The following is a 16,291-nucleotide window of genomic DNA, read 5'->3' as shown; positions in this document are numbered from 1 at the left end:
TCTCTGATTACAGATGTGTACCACTGTGCCCAGCGGCCCTGTGATGAGAGTTTAGATGGTACGGCTTCAGCTGAGCCCATTTGTTGATCATAATTAGTCACAGGACCACCCTCCTCATGGCCGTGATGTCCCATGTACCCATTCCACCCTGTCCTTCACTCTTGGCCAACTTAGTCTTCATGACCAATGCCTCTGATGACACAGGCTGCTTGCCGGGACTGCAGGGACAACCAAGATTCCTCATCTTTTGGGCAGTCTACCATATTCCCGTCATTTAATGCATTTCAATTCATTGTGAAATAAAGCTGCACAGGAAAGAGTCCTGAGAAATCAGAGGTGGTACATTTGAGCTGGGCCCTGGACAAAGAGTGGGTGTTTACTGGGGAAGAAGCATCACTGGGAGAGACCACTGGGTGTCACAAGGCAGGTTTGGGAAAAGGCCAGCTCCTTGGGGAGGCAGGGTATGGCCTAGAGGCTGGGTGCAAGAGGGACACCCTGGAACCCACGGAGGGAAAGTCCTCGTGAATCACACAATCCACTGAGAGGAGAAAGGCGCCATAAGATGCTAGCTCTTGTACTAACACTTGAGGTTCGTTTACATTCTATTCATCCATTTAACAAATAAAATGGAGCACCCACTGTGGGTTAGCTCTGTCACAGAGCTGAAGACATGTCATTGAACAGACACCCAAACCCCTGCTGCCCTCACGAGTTGCCTTTCTAGTGGGCTTGACTTCAGAGCTCAGGGCCCCGTCTGGGCACGTTTGCTGGGCACACTGTGTCCTCCTAGCTGTGTTCTTGTTCCCCTAAGGGCACTTGTTAAGAATTAAGGGGAAGGAAATCGGTGTCTTTCTCCTTTTTTGACCAATGACTTCTTATTTTTAAAACCACCAAAGATTTTGAAAGGTTTTTATGGGATCCTGGAAGGTTCACAGTAATGGCGTGCAGCCTGCAGATCTTAAGACGGAAATTTCTAGCATTTCTGCTTTGGAAAAGTAGCCTGGCTTGTCTGTTTTCTCTTTAAAGTATAGACAACGTGCCGGGTGCTTCTAGAATGTGTGTGATTCTAGGATCCGTCTTTGTGGACAGGTTCCAAATTGAACCAGCCAACAGGCCAGAGTTAGCCACATCAGCAAAAGCTGTGTCCTACGAGGGCGGCAGGGTCCCTTGTTTACTGTGGGCTGAGGAAAGGAAGCTTTGAACTAGAGATAATTGTAAAGGCAGCTTTCACAGAAAGATAGCCTCCACCACAAGATGACAGATCTTATTTCCAAAGTTTCCTGACTTTGTTCACAGAAGCCTGATGAGACAGTAACTTGCCTTGCTGCCTGGGTCCCTGTCACGGTCACGGTCAGCTCACGTTCACCGAGTCTAACCCAGTGCTGGCTGCTCTCCTGCAGCGCCTCAGTGAATCCTCACAACCCGCCCCGGCAGGGGAGGCCTCTCACTTTCCCCACCTTACAGGTGAGGAAATGGAGGGACAGGGAGGCAAGACACTTCCCCCCAAGTCCACAGAGCTGGTAAGAAGTGGGACTGGGGACCTCAGCCATCTGATGGTCCCCAGTCCCACTTCTTTGGCTCAGTTTTCACAACACCTGTGTCAAATTGGCACCGATTCCCTACATGGAGCATCTTTTCCTTTCTCAACTTTTGAACAAGGTGGAGGGCGCTTTGGGCTCCAGTTAGTGGACCAGAAAAACTGGGAACCCAGGAGGGAATTGAGGGTCAGCATTGCCCTCCCCCATCCCTACCTTCCCTCTGCACCTATAGTGAAGAAGGATTCCCCACCATGGATCCTCCTGGGGTCAGAGGACAATAAACCAGCATGCTCTCAGAGAGAGACACTCTTCTACACCATGTCTTTTTAGTTGTGGACCCTGCAACATCACGTTTTTCAGTCAGTATTTACTGTACAGAGCCTTGGATCCCCATTATCAAGTGCCCACTTGGGTTCACCTCTTAGATGTCACTATGACCTAGATGAGGAGGGACACACCAAGGCTGTCTGCCAAGAGATTCTGGAAGGCAGCTTCTTGTCCCCATTTTCCCCTTGGGCCTTGCTATCAATAAAGAGCATCTGACTTTCTTTTTTCTTTTTTTGTACCAAGGATTGAACCAGGGGTGCTGAACCATGGAGCCACATCCCCAACCCTTTTCATATTTTATTTAGAGACATATTTTATTTATTTAGTGTGTTGCTCAGGACCTCACTAAATTGCTGAGGCTGGCTCTGAACTCGCAGTCCTCCTGCCTCAGCCTCCCAAACCACTGGGATTACATTCATGCTCCAGGAGCATTTGATTTTCAATGGCCAAGGATCCCCAGGCAGGGTCTTCATAGGAAGCATTCATTAATTCAAGGCTCAGCACAAATTGGTGACCAATCCACTCTCTGCCCACTCCATTCCTCACAGAATTTAGGTGCCATTGTGTCTTAGGGCGTTCTATGGAGGCCAAACAAGACTGCTGACCAGAGGTGAAGGCTCCGTGTTGGGGCAGAGGCACTAACCCCTCTCTCAGGTGGACAGGAGGGGAGGCTGTGCCCCTTGAGCTTCCAGGAGCTTCCGCAGGTGTGGGCATAGGCAGCATCTCTGTGAAGATGGACTCAGGACTTAGTGGGTCCATGCTCTCCAAACACATGGCCCAGGAAAGAGCCAAGGGCTCAGCCAAGGCCTAATCGGAGCTACTGGACTAGGGGCCTGGGAGTTGGAGAGGCCACTGAGGCCTCCCTGAGGAAGAAGCGGCCCTTTATGGGCTGCTGTGGTCTCCCCTCGGGCAGAGGTGAGGAGGACAAGGCAGTGAGCTATGTGTGGGAGCATGTCTGCCCTCTGTGGACCCTGGAGAGGAGACACCCAGGAGGGACAGGGGGAAGGGACCAGGGCACTGGCCCCCCCAGACCCGTTAGCCACCCAGATGGCCAGGCTGGGCAACACCTCGAGGCCTCCAGCCCTCCCAGGGTCAGTGGGGATAAGAGACCCAACCCCAGCTGCTGGAAAGTTCTTTTAGTTGGTACTCCCGTCTCTGGGAGGCCAACACTGCCTTGGAGAAGCACTGGAGGAGTTCTGACCCCAGATGACCGGGCTGTTGGGCAGGACTAGAGAACTCGAGGGAATGTCATGTCCCTTAGACACCCTGGAGGGTGGTCCTGGGCGGTGGTCAGGTGTGCAGACCCTGGGCAGAGGGATCTAGAGAGAGCCAATGCCAACTCCACCCTTGACACTTGGGATGACCTGGGGCCAGTGTCTTGGGCCCTATTCCCCAACCTGGAAAGTAAGGATAATAACAGTGCTCACTTCCTGGGGCTCCCGGAGGGCGGGGGGTGGGGGGTGATGGAAGATAAAGTCCATAAGGAGCTTAGTTGGTGCCTGATGGGCAGAAAGTGGTCCAGGCAGGTGAGCAGTTACGGTCATTTCCGTAGCCGGGGAAGGACAGTTGGTGCACGGTCAGGCTTGGAATTTGAATCTTCAGAATACAAGATTCCAACGCTCGGAGAGAAGAAAATAAGCCTGGGAAGGAAAATTACACTGGTGGGGGGAGTTGTTGGAATATGTCATTCTGACTGTGCTGTTTAGACAACCAATAGTGGGCAGGAAGTGGTTAAACTGACAGAGAAGCAGAGGAGGGTGACTCAGGGACCAGTGTGGACATTGGCAGGGGGGGAGGGAAGCGCTTTCAGGTGGCTCCTCACCTAGCCCTGTTCATTGTCAAAATAAACCCTACAGCCCCTGGAGCCCAGTGGAGTCCATCAACCAGAAACCAGGCAGCGCAGAGGTGGCTCAGAGAAAGAGAGGCAGAGGGAGGGAGACCCTTGCTAAAATGCCAGCCCTGTGAGAGTATCTCAAGACCAGAGGGCAAGATGCACCTGTAGGTACAACAGCAAACGCAGAGCTGACAGTCCACGGAGACTCCACGCTTCAGGTGTAAACGCTGAGCAACCTGAGCCACGGCAGAGGCCACAGCAATTCTCTGCAACTTTGCAGGTCAAAGGTTGGTCAGAGAAGCCTAAGTCAAGTGCACACCTACCTACCCAGGGCAGGGAACAGCATGGGGCCCAGAAAAGAAAGCCATAGAAATAGATGATCAAGATCCTGGGTGAGGAGGAGAAAGGTATTTTCTCTGCACTGCATTTAGATCTTTTAATGCCAGGCAAAATGATTCTTTCTTTTTTTGAGGAGGGTACTGGGGATTAATCTCAGGGGCACTCAACTACTGAGCCACATCCTCAGCCCTATTTTGTATTTTATTTAGAGACAGGGTCTCACTGAGTTGCTTAGCCCCTTGCTGTTACTGAGGCTGGCTTGGAACTCACGATCCTCCTGCCTCAGCCTACTGAGCTTCTGGGATTACAAGCGTGCTCCACTGCATCGGGCCAAAATCATTCTTTCTGAACTCATGGCAGGAATCCCATGGCTTCCCCCCTAAGGAATGGATGTGTGTTTACATCAGGGAAATAATGAATCATTTAATGGATTCATCTTTCTCCTCTCACATTGTCTGCCAGGAAACTCAAATTCACACATCACTCTTAATAATTATGTGAAACTCTGAGATGTGAATATGTGTGTCCTAATTTTCCCTTAGTCCTCTCTCTGACCTTGACCTTTATTTAAAATTTTGCCTATTTTAATCTATGTGATTTTGGAAGTCACTTCAGATCCACCCTGCTTGAGAACCAGGGGGACATTGTCACTTAGGATCACTGTATAAAGGAAAAACTAGTCTGGTCTTTCTATGGCACGCAGAGGGAAGTGAGCTGACTGGGTGAGTCTGAGGCTAGAGTCAAGAGCGGGGTGCAAATTTGCTAAGGAACAGAAGGGAGTTGCCTCGGGGCTGAAGATAATCCTAGAAGAGCTGGGGCTCCTCTGGGGGTTTTCACAGAGGCCAGAGGCTGTGGCCAAGTTGACTTGGGTCTGAGTCACCTGTCAGAAGCAGGAAGGAACACCACCCTGTCTCCCCAAAGGTGAGCAAGGTCACTGGATTACACATAAAGGAGAAAAGTGTTTTTACAGGACTAGCCTTGAATCTGCTGTTATGGACTTTTTTATTGGTGGATTATAATTACCCATAACAGCAGGATTCATTATGCCATATTTGCACACGGACCTAACATAACTTGATCCATCACTCCTCAGTACCTTCCTTTTCGCTCCCCTCCCCCTCTCCCTTGTTATGCTTTTTTTTTTTTTTTTTTTGTACTGGGGAGTGAATCCAGGGGTGCTCAACCATGGGTCCACATCCCCAGCCCTTTTTTGTACTTTATTTAGAGACAGGGTTTCACTGAGTTGCTTTGGGCCTTGTTAAATTACTGAGGCTGGCTTTGAACTCTAGATCCTCCTGCCTCAGCTCCTGAGCCGCTGGGATTATAGGCATACGCCACCACCCCTGGCCTGTTATGCATTTTTTAAAAGTAAATTACTTAGCCAGGCTCAGTAGTGTTCACCTGTAATCCCAGCAACTTGGGAGTCTGAGGCAGGAGGATCATGAGTTCAAAGCCAAACTCAGCAACTTAGTGAGGCCCTAAGCAACTCAGGGAGACCCTGACTCTAAATGGGATATAAAAGGGGCTGGGGATGTGGCTCAATGGTTAAGAGCCTCTGGGCTCAATTCCTGGTACTAAACAAACAAACAAAAAAGGTAAATCACTTGCAAATTTCTGTATTTTATTAACACATCACTTGTGATGGCAGTTGACCTACAAGAAGGCTCGGGAGCACTCATCAACATTCGCCAGCCATGTGACCATTTGGCCTAAGGTACAGATGGCACAGTCTCTGCATCCAGGAATGTCTCAGTGTACCCAGGTGGCATCTAGATGGCCTGGCAGAGTTAGGATCCAAACCACTCTTCTTTTATTTTATTATTATTATTATTATTTTGGTACTGGGGAGTGAACTCAGGGTGCTTTACCACTGAGCCACATCCCCAGCCCTTTTTATGTTTTATTTAGAGAGAGTCTTGCTAAATTGCCCAGGGCATCACCAAGTTGCTGAGGCTGGCCTCGAACTTGCGATCCTCCTGCCTCAGTCTCCTAAGCGGCTGGGATTACAGGTGATCGTCACTGTGCCTGGCTCCAAATCACTCTTGAGAGGCCAAGCTGAGGGGCAGATCTTAGACAAGATGCATTTTAAGAGAGCTCGGTGGAGGCTCCCGTTCTTCACTGGAGATGGTCTGGCATCAGGAGAAGAGCTGTGTACCAGCCGGCTGCCGGGAGGAAAGGGGGCATCCAGGCTCCAGGGGAAGGACCACCACAGAATGGCGCCCCTTGTCTTAGGGAGAAGCTGGAGTGTCACACCAGAGCAAGGGAGGAGGCTGCCGTGTGCCCAGCCACTCAGCCACTGCCTGAGGCCAGTTGGAGCCACCAAACCCTCTGCCCTCTTCTCTCGGCCTCCCCAGCTCTGCTCTGAGCTGGCCTCGGCCCTCAGCTCAGCACCTCCCTGGAGGCTCAGCGGGAGGCCTGGCTCTTCAGGGCAAGTCGCCACCTCCTCTGGCCCAGGCGACCCATCTCTCACTCTTCCTGGAGCGAAAGGGCCCCAGCGCAGGGTCTCCGCTGCTCTCCCCTCTCCCACCTCCCTGGCTCGTCCCTGTCATTCACGTCTCAGTGGAAATGTCACTGTACCCTCAGGCCTCCCTGATGTAAAATCACACTTCCCCATGGCCTTCTATCCTCCATCCCCCCACTCTGATTCCTTTCACGGTCTCTTTTTACCACGTGACATGTTATTTTTCTGTTGGATGTTCAAATGGAGTTCGGCCAGAGCAGAGAAGGAACTCGGTTGCTGCTGGGCCCCAGCACCCAGGACAGTGCTTGGTGCACAGTGGTGCTCAGCCACACCTACTTATCATGAATGAATGGCTCAATGCATGCTCTTGGAGACAGGCAGATTCCAGGCCCAGTGCTGAGGCAGGATAGATCTTCCGTTGTCACGTGGTCCCAAGTACAGCACAGAGGCAGGACCACAGTCTCCATTGTCACATGGCACAGATGAGTGAGATTTCTATTAAAAATTAAGGACTTTTTTTTTTTTTTTTTAACCATCATAGTTGTACAGTACTGTGGGGTTCACAGAAAATGCCTGGGCTGTTGAATAATCCACACGACTTGCCCAAAACCAGACGTGATTTGGTTGAGAACAACTTGGGGAGAAAACAATTCAGCCCAAAGGACAATTAGGTCTCAAAGTATACACACTCCACCTTCTTTTTCAAGAATTGGAATTTTAATGTCACCTAGAGGTAGATTACATTCTTTGGGGTCTTTTTATATTTTTCTTAAATCTCAGAATATTTCTTTTTATCCTCTGCTTCAATTTTTTTTTTGAGTTATTGATGGACCTTTAATTAATTAATTAATTTTATTTATTTATATGTGGTGCTGAAAATCGAACCCAGTGCCTCACAAGTGCTACGCAAGTGCTCTACCCCTGAGCTACAACCCCAGCCCCTCTCTGCTTCAAATTTCTAGTTAATTTTTTTATTTTATTTTATTTTTTTTTGGTGCTGGGGATCAAACCCAGGGCCTTGTGCATGCAAGGCAAGCATGCTACCAACTGAGCTATATCCCCAGCCCTCTAGTTAAATTTTTTAGACAACCATTTTAATTCTTTTCATTTAAAAAATCATTAAAGCCAGGTGCAGAGGCACACACCTGTAATCACTGCTACTCAGGAGGATGAGGCAGGAGGATTACAAATTCAAGGTCAGCCTCAGCAACTTAGCAAGAGCCTGTCTCAAAAAATAAACACAATTTTATTGTGAAATGACCCACACATACACCAAGGTGGATAAAACAAAAGTCCAACTTAGTGGATTATTATAAGCACCCTTAAAAAATACCCCCAAGAAACAGGGCATGGCACCCCTCTCAGTGCCCCTGAGTGTCCTTCCGACTGAGACACCCCTACTCCCGCCCCAGGACACCCTGCCCCAAGCGGAGGTGATCACAATCTCTCTTGCCTTGACAGTTTTCCCTCCTAAGCAGGTCTCTCTGCACTGTGGCTTAGCTTTGCATAATTGTTTTAGACAATTATACAGATGGAATCACATTGTGTATGTCCCGTGTCTGCTTCTTTCACTCCACGCGGCGTCTGTGAGATTCAGCGGTGCTGTGTATGATGGTCCCACCTTCCTTGGCTTTGCTACATGGTGAGGTTTGTAACAGCAACATGTTGGAACCCATCCAAAGGTCCCCAAACAAAGGACTGGTTAAAATATGGGAGTTCACAAGACAGAAGGTACCACAGAATCCTGTTTTTGTTAAGAAAGAAAGAGAGAGAGAGAGAGAGAGAGAGAGAGAGAGAGAGAGAGAGAGAGAGAGAGAGATAAGGCAATAACGAGAGAGCAAGAAAGAATGAAGGAAAATACATCCATAAGTGCATCCGTCTGTAGAGAATGATCTGGAAAACAGGTCATGTTTGACTGTGGAGGTGAGTGGGTGCAATGACTTTTATAACCTTTCTTTATATATGTGTGTGTGTGTGTGTGTGTATATATTTTTTCTTTATGGGGAAAGTGGGAGAAGATAGACTTAAGTTTCTAGTTTTCATTTTCTGAGCATTCATGGATTTTGTTACTAAAAAAAGAAAATTAAAGGAAAAAAAAACTACTAAAAGGAATTTAAACCATGAAAGAATTAACAAAGCAATAATAAGTAATAATCAAACAAAAGGGTTTGGAATTTCAGGGAGGTTTTAGGGGATTTTTTTCCCCTACTAGTTTATTTTCAATCAATTATATCTCTACTTGTTTAGTAATTTTTGGAGAATATTTGATTTTCATAAATTAATTAAAAATGAATGTTTCCAGCCACAGTTAACATGCTTCTGAGGTCTGCAAATACCTCACACACTTCAGCTTTTCAAATTCATGTTCACCTACTTTGTCTTATTTTGCTGTATAATGGAAGAAGAAAAAAAAAAACAAACTAAATTCATTTCAATTGAATCTTTGTCCAAACTGGTCCAGCTGACTAAATAGAATGTTCCAGAGTCAGGCAGGCTTCAGTTCCCATCTCAGTCCAGCAACTTACCATTTGAACAGCATTAACCCAATTAACCTCTCCCAATTTAATTTTCCCAGCTGCTAAATGGGGTTAAAACTTTCACTGGTGATGTTTGGTGAGAATTCAGAACAAAATGCCAAATGGGCAACCTGTGCGTCCCCTCACCCAGGGCAGGATCGTTCTCCGCAGTGGGTGGGGGGATGTGCACTGTAGGATGTCCAGCAGCAGCCAGCCTTCACCAGCTAGAAGCCAACAGCAACCCCCAGCAAAGCTGTGACAATCAAATGTCCCCAGACATGACAATGTTGTCCTATGTTTGTCCCTGTCTTAACAAATGTCCCCAAGCCCCATGGCTTCCTCTTTGGTGTTTCCTCTGGAATCGGTGCCCCCTTCCCACCGGCTGCTCGGCCTCTTCCACCTGCACGTGGACCAGGGCAGAATCCCCACAAGACAAACTCCTGCCACCCCCTCGGGGTTCTTCTCTTCCACATCTTTCCTACCTGCCTAAACCCACAGATGAGTATAGAGCCCATGTCCCCACAGGCCTCCCGACACATTTTTCTGCTTCTTAGATCAGGACAGACTGTTGGCATGCCTATTTGTGTGGCAGGGTTCATTTTTGTTTCATCCGAATATTGTGACATACTTTTTAATAGAGTGCATCTTAGAGGGAAGAAACATGACTTCTGCCTCCTTGGCCTCCGGAGTTTCCTCAAAAGTCAACTGAGTCCCTCTATGCCAGGCTTCGTCACCCCGTTAGCGGGCACCAACTGGCTGGCCCTTGCCCCTTGCACCACTCCCTTTTTTTCCCCTTTTCTCCTGCCCCAAGTCTTCCTGGAAACACCCGCTTAATCATCTTTCAAGACTCAGCTTAGAGAGCTCCTCTAGGTAGCCTTTCCCAGCCCCTCCAGCCAGATGACATAACCAGGTTCCCTGTCCCAGCATGGATGCAAGTGGGGGTAACTCCCCGGAAGGCAGAACTGCTGTGCACTCTCCCCAGTGCCGGGAGAGGCTGTGACAGGAACTCAAAGAGATGGAGATGAGTCCTACAGGAAATAACACACTCAGAGACTTACAGCGTCACCAAGCGTGGAGGATGCCAGCCCAAGACATCTGAGCAGTCAAAACCTGAGAACCAAGGTATTACCCCTCAATGAGAATGGAACAGCCAAGTGGAGCCAGTCTGTAACAATGGCCTGACCAGAGAATCTGCCCTCCCTGTAGCCCAGCCAGGAAGCTCCATTACCTGAGGTTGCCTGGCAACCCTGGACTTGGGACAGAGGAACAGTGACTGATGTGGTTGGAACGTGGGGTGGTGTCAGCTTGGACAGTGGCCTCCATGTCTCCTCAGTGACTGAGGACCCAGGCGGACTGACCAGGTCACCTCTCTGGGCAGGGCATGGCAGCTAGCCCCTCCCTGAGCATGCCACAGCAGAAGCACATGTGACTATTGCTCTCTGCTTCCAGACAGCCTCCATGTCCTGAGATCCTGTGATTCCTCAAGGCACACCCTGCACACCTGGGAGGACTAAGCCCTCCTTCTGATAACTACATTCTGATTTCTGATTTCATCATTTGTCTTTCTCATTTGCTGCCAAGGACCACCCACACCTGCCACTGAGTAGGTGACCGTAATAACCAGTTGCTTCTAGGTTGGTTTTTCATAGACATGTGGGTTAGCAATTCTGAAACCATTTGAGCAAATAAGTAACCTGGAGCCAAGTTTCTCATTGCTGGCGAAAGAAGCCTCAAATATGGAAAGGCAGGAGGTCAGCATAATTCGTGGTGTTCCACGGTTGAGAGGGGAGGGATCAGTATGAACGCATACTCTTTTTTGTTTTGCATTGTTGTGGGATTTCACAACTCCCATTTTACTTGGTAACCATTATTTTGTTAGGAATACAAAAGAGAAAAAGAATTATTATTATTGACAAAGTCGTTAGTTGCTTAGTACTTAGGAAAGAGTCACTTTGAACTGGATTCTGTGAATTCATGTCACTTCAGTGGTCAAGATGTCCATTACTCATTTTTTGTTACAGATTACTTTTTTCATATATTTTTATTTGCTCTTATTAGTTATACATGAGAGTAGAATGTATATTGATGTGTTATACATGTATGGAGTATAACTTCTCACTCTTCTGGGTACACAGATGTAGAATTACAATTAAACTCATATTCTTTTTTTAAATTTTACATTTACTTATTTATTCTAATTTTTTATGCATGACAACAGAATTCATTTTAATTCATAGTGCACATATAGAGCACAATTTTTCATTTCTCTGGTTGTATACAAAGTAGAGTCACACTATTCGTGTCTTCATACATGTACTTAGGGTAATGATGACCACTGCATTCCACTGTCTTTCCTACCTCCTTGTCCCCTCCCTTCATCTCCCTCCCCTTTGCCCTATCTAAAAGTTCCTCTGTTCCTCCCATGCTCCCCCCCACCCCCATTTTGGATTTGCATTCACTTATCAGAGAAAACATTTGGCCTTTGTTTTTTTGGAATTCGCTTACTTAGCATGATATTCTCCAACTCCATCCATTTACCTGCAAATGCCCTGATTTTATTTTCTTTTAATGCTCAGTAACGTTCCGTTGTGTATATGTACCACAGTTTCTTAATGATCAGGGAAAGGTATTGAGATACACTATATGTTTTCCTCTCAGCTCTGGACACTCAGATGATCCAGGAGTAATGACATCCCAGTAGCAATGAGCACGCTTGACAGCCAGACCCTGGTTTCTGAATACCAGGCCCCACTGACAGGAATCAGGTTTTCTTGGAGAAATGGCTACTTCCGGGGCTGGTACAAGGAAGGGACAAGATGAACATGAAACATCAGAAGATAAAGAAGGGCTCCCATTAGCGGGGGGACATGTCCCAAGAAGACAGGAGCCATTTTGGAGAAACTCTCATTGCCAAATCTGAAATGATTTAAGCATCAAAATAAATAATGGGGGCTGGGGCTGTAGCTCAGTGGTAGAGCACTTTCGAAGCACAGATTTGGCACTGGGTTCCAGTGATCCTCAGCACCACAAATAAAGGTATTGTGTCCATCTACAACTCAGAAAAAAGGTTTTAAAATAAATAAATAATGGTAATAGCTAAGTGTAACATTGAATAAAATCAGCAATTGTGAGTCCACAAGAATGTGTGGGTTTTGGTTATCAATCAATTAATAGGGATCAATAAATAGGGAAAGCTCTTCCTTAAAGTTGAGAGCCAGTTAAAGAATGTAGTATAGAATTTCAAAATCACCAGGTGATAACCATCACAATAATATGGGTTCAGGCAAGAATCATCAGAGGGTGCTAAACCTAGTAGGTGACAGCCTGGTGACAAATGGAACATTTATATAGTCCCTGATTGTCTCCCCACCAGACACTCATTTACACAGAAACCTGGCAGAAAGCACTCAAAACAAAGTGATTAACATGAACATCATGAGTCATGGAACAGCCAACCTCCTCTGGGCCTAGGGACACTTGCTGAGGGCACCGTCTCTTCTGAATGTTCTTGCTTAAAACGCAAAACCCAAATTTAATCCAGAGAAAACATCAAATTCACCCAAATTCAGGGACATTTTACAAAATAACCAGCCAAGTCTCCTACAAAATTATCAAAGTCATGAAAAACAAAGACAGACTGAGAAGTTGTTCAAAGGAACCCAGAGACATGACAATGTAATGTGATGTATAGGAGAAGTGGATCCTGGACTGTAAAATCATTCATATTCTCTCTCTCTCTCTCTCTCTCTCTCTCTCTCTCTCTCTCTCTCTCTCGTATCAGGGATTGAACCCAGAGGTTCTCAACCACTGAGCCACATACCCAGCCCTTTTTTTGTACTCTATTTAGAGACAGGGTCTCACTGAGTTGCTCAGGGCCTCACTAAGTTGCTGAGGCTGGCTTTGAACTCATGGTCCTTCTGCCTCAGCCTCTGGAGCTGCTGGGATTACAGGCATGAGCCCATCAAAAATAATTTTTTCTTTGACTACAAAGAGTACTGGAATGATTGGAAAATTTTAAGCAGGTGTGCAGATTAAATTATATCAATGTTGATTTCCTGACTTTGATAACTGTATTATGGTAATAGATTGTGGGAGTTTGGGAAATACATTGAAGTAGAGGTAAATATACATCATATTGGGCTGAGGCTGTAACTCAGTGGTAGAGCACTTGGTTACCATGCATTGAGGCCTTGGGTTTGATCCTCAGTTTAAAAAAAAAAAAAAGTGCATCTTATTTACAATTTTCAAATGGTTCATCTACATGTAAATACCAAGAAAGAATGGAAGCGAATAAAGTTAATTGGTAAGACTTAATATTTGGGAAAACTAGGTTAAGCATATGGAAATTCTCTGATCTACTCTTGTGACTTTTCTGTAAGTCTCAAATTATTTCAAAACAAAAGTTTTAAAATAAAATAAGTAGTTGTTGGATAAAAACGGAGGAATTATCTAGCCTACTAGGGGATTGGTAGGCATTCACTGTGTGAATGGTCATTCTTAGAGAAGGGGCTGTCCTGTAGGGGCCAGGACTTGGACAATAGGATATTCCTGGCCAGGGCTTTTCAAATTTTTCCATGATGAAGATCCTTTGGGATACTCAGTGCAGATTCTGGCAAGTCTGGGTGGACCCTGAAATTCTGCATTCCAAACAAGGTCCTGGAGGACACTGATTCTGCTGGTCCTTGGGTCAGCCAATAGGTAGCCAAAGGGGTACACCACTGGAACTTCCAACAAGGGTCCCCGAGCCCGCTTGCACATTGGGGCCAATGGAGAGGATGGCTGTAACTGGTCTTCCCAGGTGATTTTTTTTTTTTAACTTTTTTTGTTTTTAATTGTAGATGGGCACATCTTTATCTTATTTATTTATTTTTATGTGGTTCTGAGGATCAAACTCTGCCTCATATGTGCTAGGCAGGCACTCTCCCACTGAGCCATAGCCCCAGCCCCTTCCCAGGTGATTCTAATGTGCTGCCAACATTAACCCTGTACCTTGACCCCTGCCACTGCTCCCCATCAACTCAAATTCAGACCTTACATCAAAACACCACCATAGCTCCCAGGCTCGGTTCTTTGCCACTGCTTGACTTCATCCTTTATCTAGGAGCCAGATGAGTCTTCTGCCCTTGCACAAACCTGTAAGTCAAGTATGAGCTCCCCACCTGGACAAGAGGCCCTCTGTGATGTGGCCGGAGCCCATTTTTTTCCTGGCGTCTTTCCCAGGTTCCTTTGACACTCAGCTCCCAGGGGAGCAGCACTCACAATCACACACACATTTGTAATCGCTCTCACAGCCACACGGCACCTGCCTTGGTCTTCCTCAGGTATCCAGGTGGAGCCTTCCTTCATGGGGCCTTTCTATAGGCATTCCAGATCCTTCCTCTGCCTGGCCTCACTCAGGGTTCCCTGTTCTTCTAGGAGAGGTAGCTGGGCTGATAGTCTGGTGGCTTAGATGGGCCCTCCTCACCCAGAACCAGGAAAAAGCAGTATCCACTGCAGGGATACCCATTCGAGTTTACACAGGACAGGGCTCGGCCTCACTGCTGTGTGGGGTGGAGGGTAGGGGTGGCTTGTGTGTTGCCCTGGAATTCTGGCCTGGATGCCCAATTTCCTGACCCCTCCCCACCTCCCAACCCACCCACTCTTCACCCGTCCTCCTTCAGCCCAGCATGTGGCTAGGATCTGAAAGATGAAACGGAAAATAGGTCACAGGGAGGTGCCAGCTGGGTTGTTCCCTCAGGAGACAGGTTGGCCCAGGAGAGCAGCAGTATTGGGGAGGCCATCAGAGAGGGAGAGAGGTAGAAAAACAAGCTTGAGATGGGAACCCAGGACCTGGGAGGCAGGAGGAGATCACCTTGTTCTTCTCCAGCCTCACCTTGCTGGGGAAAGACACCCTCCTGGTCCCACACCTTGACCTCTGTCCCACGTGCTCCTGCTCCGTGCTCCCAGGGTGATGGAGCTAATTCCACTTGAGATGCTTGGCTGCCCAGGGACAGAGCTTCTGTAAACGCTGGGAATTAGGGGCTGAGTCACACCCCAGGTCTCAGAAGAACCACAGCTGGAATCTGAGGAAGGGAGGGCAGCGTTCCTGGCTCAGGTTAGCCTCAGATGTCCAGAAGCTTCTAAGCAGGAAGGCTTAACCCTCCAACCTCCAGCCTCTGCTCAGGCTCTCTGTCTCTCCCAGGAGTTGTCCAGCTGGAATCTTCCAGAAGAGGCTCATTCTGCCCTGGAGAAGGGAAAATGGCCCTGCCTGCCTCCCATCAAGAGGCTGCCAAAGCTCTGTACATCGATGTCCCTGCAAGCCCAAGTCTCTGTCCTTGTGCCAATCTTTCTGGGCCTGACTTCAGCCTAGAGGGTGTGGGCCACCACCCCTAAGGGCCTGCTTCCCTGATGTAAGTAGTGAGGAGCCCTGAGGTTTGCAACAGATCTGCTCCTCTGTGCAGATTCCCATCTACTCGGCTTCTCCCTTTGATTTGAGGGGTTTTCAGATTCCCAGGCCTGTTGAGTTCCAGAGGAAGAGGCAGGAAATTGGAAGCAAATATGAGGTGAACCCCTAAAAGAGCTGGACATCCCATTCCTGAATGTTCTTCCCCTCTATCTGGCATCTCTATATCAGGCTCCTTTCCAAGTCCCCCCAGGAAGAAGCTGTCCTCCAAGGGTCAGAGCTTCCCCCAGCTGCCTGAGTCCCCCCTGCTGCCTCCCCTCTGCCCTGCAGAATCCCTTGGGCTGCTCCCTACAAGTCAACACTTGTCTCCTAGCTTTGCTTTTTGCCTCCAAATTCTGGCTCCCAGGGCATCCATAAGAACCTACTAGCCTACAAGATGCTCTTCCATTTGTTTCCAGTGATCATTATTTCCCAATTCCCATCAAGACATCTTACAAATAGCTTTAGGGTTACCTTAGGATATAAGGGACAATTTGGATGCTAAAATATTATAGATTAAAATATTTAGAGGAATTATAACTTGACTAGAAATGATGAGAGGAATTATAGAGGGAATAAATAAAAGTATTTTAAGTTGAGAGTTCCTTAGAAAATCCAAGACATGTAGGGTCACCATATATATACATTATATACTTATTATTATTATTACATATATAGTAATAATAATAACACACACACACACACACACACACACACACACACACACACAGGCCAAGCACAAGCATTCAGGACACATTGGAGTGTTCCTGGTCTTTGTCTCTGTTTTCCCTTTACTCCCCGTTCTCCCCGCTCTCTCACATCCATGTCATTCATCCCCAATCAGCACATTACAGG

This window comes from Ictidomys tridecemlineatus, chromosome 12, assembly GCF_052094955.1.
Source record: "Ictidomys tridecemlineatus isolate mIctTri1 chromosome 12, mIctTri1.hap1, whole genome shotgun sequence".
NCBI classification, from domain to species: Eukaryota; Metazoa; Chordata; class Mammalia; order Rodentia; family Sciuridae; genus Ictidomys; species Ictidomys tridecemlineatus.
The sequence above is the reverse complement of the archived record's forward strand: the minus strand, read 5'-3'. Positions refer to the sequence as shown.